The 4,296-nt window shown below is 45.4% G+C and overlaps 1 non-coding gene across 1 annotated transcript; it reads right to left on the bottom strand.

Annotated features, from left to right (window-relative positions):
- Positions 1–4,192: 4,192 nt before the first annotated feature.
- LOC116839720 (U6 spliceosomal RNA) lies at positions 4,193–4,296 on the bottom strand. The gene has a single exon (XR_004377219.1). It is a non-coding gene; the product is annotated as a U6 spliceosomal RNA (small nuclear RNA).

The following is a 4,296-nucleotide window of genomic DNA, read 5'->3' as shown; positions in this document are numbered from 1 at the left end:
AGTAGTGTCACCTACTGGTGAGAGTCCAAGGGCAACCTTCCTGGCAGCAATATCACAGGATAGTGTAACCTACCGGTGAGCATGAGGATAGAAGGGGAGGGTAAACCTGGCTCACCCTAGTCCACTGGGTTCTGACCCAGGACCCTTTGAAATGCTACCCTGATACAGGGTTCAGGTGCCAATACCCCCAAGTGCATTCCCTAGGTCACTTCCTGCCTTATTTCTAGCCCCTCTGAGGTCATCTCAGAGTTTGACATGGGGTCCCTCTTGTGTTCCCTCTTATTCAGCTTCCAAGTTTCCTCCACTGACAACAGCAAGTCATTCCCTGCAATTCCCCTGGGCAACTGGCTTCCCACAGCACAGCTGGGAGATAGTTTAGAATCCTAACAGCTTCCCAGCAGGAGGCCACTGCTCCCAACTGCCCTCCTCTTCCTCCTCAGTCAGCCCAGAGTTGTGCTGCTCCCTTTTGAATGTTGCTTCCACTGGGAGCATGCCCAACAGAGGCAAAAGGGCCTGACCTCTTGTGTCCAGAGCCTCTCCTCTCCAGTGCAGGGTTGATACACCCCATCACATGAGCTTCAACGTTCAGTCATTGAATCATGTTATGCCTTTCTCTGCTAGACTGATGAGCCCATTATCAAGTAATTGTTCCCCATGTAGGTAACTAAATTGAGTTCCTTGAGTCTATCACTATAAGGCATGTTTTCTAATCCTTTAACAAAGATGCCAAGGGTTGGCTGTCCTTAAGAGAGATTTACAGACCGAAAAGAGAGATTCAATGACAAAGAGAGACTTTCCAGATGGTGTGTTAGGTCATTCCTCAGGGGAAGTGCTAGGAGAGGCTTGTGGGGGCTATAGCCACCCCAAAATTTGCCTTATCCCCCCATAGCAGCTGCCACTCTCCAGCCACCCAGCTCTGAAGGCAGAGCATAGAGAGTGGTGGATGCTGGCTGGGCGCCTAGCTCCAGCAGCAACACAGAAGTAAGCCCCCCCAAGATCAGCCCCATCCCATGTCCCTGCCCACTGGAGTATGCCGCCCAGGCCAGGTGTAGGGTCTAGGATTCCCCATAGAGGCCTGTACTGACTCACTTCAGCCCAGGGTCCTGGGCCCCACTCTTCACGTTTGCTGCTCCCTGAGGCCTCTGCCAGCCCTGGAGCCAGGTCCTTGCCTAGACAGCTCTTGCCAGCTATGACCAACCAGTGCCCTGCACTGCCCAGCTCAGCTCTGGCTTCTAGTCTCTAACCTGACCAGGGCCACAGATGAGGACAGGGCCAATGGAGGTGTGGGTCCTCATGCCGAGGAAAGGTGCAGTCCTCCCAGTTTTCTGTCTGGCCCATCTCAGCCAGTTAATAACCCCTGGTTTAGGCACACAGTCAGTGGACAAAACAAGAGAAATATTCAAAAATAAACTGTTTTATATACACCTAATAAAAAAGAAAACTGTTTTATCAATACAACAATATGTTTATTTTGCATATCACTTTGTCCTAGTGATCATCCATCTGAAAAACACTTTAAAAGTACAAATACTATTTGGTTCGTATATTATTGCTCATGTTGCATTTACAACAAACTAAAATAATCAGATTCCAAAATAAATAAATGCAAAATAAATTCATTAAAAATAAATAATTAAAATAAACCACAGCCAAATAATACATTGCATAAATATAAAAATAAATTTAATTCAATTAATTTGAAGCTAACAAACCATAGATAAAGGATTCAGATTCCATATTTCTTTTAATATCTAATTTGGTTTCACATTTTATTCATGTGCTTTGTCATATTGCCATGACATCTCCTTTGCTGTTTTTATAACTTCTTTTGGTGGCTCAAACTTGTATCATGGCTCGGGATTTGCCATCTTCACTTGGATAATAGAGGCCAGTAGCCCTTCTAGTCCAAGGTTTGGTCTGAATGGTGTCTTTTCTTTCAAACAAGACTGAATGCTCTTCTTCTCCTGCATTTGAGTAAGTTAAAACTAAGACAAGCCTGGCAACTGTGAACAGTAATGGGAACTTGAGAAAATCTAATTTTAAAAAGAAGACTTGCCTGCTACTAGGACAATGAAGGGCCATGGATTTGTCCAGTGTGGTTTAAATTTTGAACTGGATTTTGCAGAACCTGCAATCTTTCAATCAAGTCCTGCTCGTTTTTTGGGCCAACTCATTTTTTTGACCATCAGGTATTCACACACACAACCATACCTCACCTCCAGATAGCCTCCTCTCTTGGGCCTGTAGTCTCCATGGTTACCACAGTACACAAGCTTAGAAAGCAGCTTTCCAAGATCCAAGCCCTATGCCTGAGACCCCAGCTGTATTGTTGTCTCTTTCAGCCACTGAGTAAAAGTGTTTTAAATCTTTGCATATTTACTCAAAATGAATGAGATAAGTTTAGGAATATATGTGAGAGTAAGATAGAGTGCTAAGGAGTGAGTCTCACACCCAGTGAGTGAGACTTGTCATGTCTGCCTTTAGTCATTCTCCTGGCTCTTCTCTGAACCCTCTCCAAGTTACCAAAATCCTTCTTGAATTGTGGGCACCAGAACTGGACACAGTATTCCAGCAGCGGTCACACCAGTGCCAAATCACCTCTTTACTCCTACTTGAGATTCACCTTGTAAGATGGTTGAATTAGGCCAGATAGGTCCATCAAACAATTAAGCAGTGAGTAGGGGAGAGATTTTTGGCTAGGAGGAGCCACTAATTAGAAGCAGGCTTAGCTGGACAGAAATAGGAGGGGCCTGTGTAAAGCCCAGGAGCTGGGGGTTCCTGGGAAGCAGGCTGCAGTCACTCTCTGGGAGGAGTGTTTGGGTGTGTAGAGAGTAGGTCATGGTTATTTTCTGCAGAGGGAGTTGGGAGGCTTGTGAACCCAGAGCAGGGGAAGTGGCTTAGGGGAAAGTAGCAAACAATAGGAGTGTAGATGTTGACTGTTGATTAAAGGGCCCCTGAGCAGGAATCCAGAGAAGAGAGTGGGTCTGGGTTCCCCTACCAGCCACTGACCAGGCAGAGGAAAGTGGGCTGCCTGTATGTGACCTTCTATACCTTGGGGGAGTGTGCTATAACCCCCATATTCCTCACTTTCATGTAATCATGATCTTATGTATAAAGCATGCCTTGTAAGGTACCAGGGCAACGGTTATGATCTGCTGAAAGTCATTTCTCTATCTAGCTATCTATCTATATCTCATTAATGCATGTGAAGTTATGAGAATTGTGTAGCATGATTGTCACTAAAACATGCTGTAAGTTGGGGAAATCAGCCAGATATTAGCTTCCCCAGAGGCAACAGCAAGGAAAGTAACCAACACCCGGGAGGGGGGGGTCAAACAACCCATCAACAGCCATTGTCCAGAAAGGGTGTTGCAATGCAATGGCTCACCTGCATGAGGCCACACCAGGGGAATTGTTCAACCTTGCTTGGAGAAACTCAGTAATGCTCACCTGACAGGGGGCAAAGTCAAGAGGGAAGAAAGGACATGATAAAAGAGGGAGACATTTGACACGCTCTCTCTTTCCCTCTTCCACCTATATCTACAGAAACCACACCAAGCGACTGGAGTGCTGATCAAAGGGGAGAGCCTGGATGAAGAGCAACCAGTGGTGAAAAGCATCTAAGTTTGTAAGGGCACTGAAAGTGTTAAAATCAGCATGGAATGTGTTTTGGTTTTATTTCATTTAATAAAATCTGACTTGTTGTGCTTTGACTTATAATCTATCTTTATAGTTAATTTGTTTACCTGAAGCAGTGCATTTGGTTTGAAGCATGTCAGAGGCTCCCCTTGGGATAATAAGCCTGTTATATATCAATTTATTTGTTAATTGATGAACTTATATAAGCTTGCAGTGCCCAGGGGGCATAACTGGACACTGCAAGATGGAGGTTCCTAGGGTTGTGTCTGGGACTGGAGATATTGGCTAGTGTCATTTGGTTGCAAGTAGCTGGGAGCAGCTTAAATGCTAGAGGCTCTGTGTGGACAGTCCTGGAGCGGGTGTTCATAGAATCATAGAATATCAGGGTTGGAAGGGACCTCAGGAGATCATCCAGTCCAACCCCCTCCTCAAAGCAGGACCAAACTCCAGACAGATTTTTGCCTCAGATCCCTAAACGGTCCCCTCAAGTATTGAACTCACAACCCTGGGTTTAGCAGGACTATGCTCAAACCTGAACTATCCCTCCCCCCCAAAAAATATGGAATGCATCACGAATTTGTGTGTCATTCTTGCACAGGGGCTATGCTAATCTTCTCTATGTCGCTCCAATTTTAATATATGTGCTGCTGTTCTCAC

This window comes from Chelonoidis abingdonii, chromosome 16 (genome assembly GCF_003597395.2).
Source record: "Chelonoidis abingdonii isolate Lonesome George chromosome 16, CheloAbing_2.0, whole genome shotgun sequence".
Classification (NCBI taxonomy): domain Eukaryota; kingdom Metazoa; phylum Chordata; order Testudines; family Testudinidae; genus Chelonoidis; species Chelonoidis abingdonii.
This window is presented reverse-complemented; position numbering and strand designations above follow the sequence as displayed.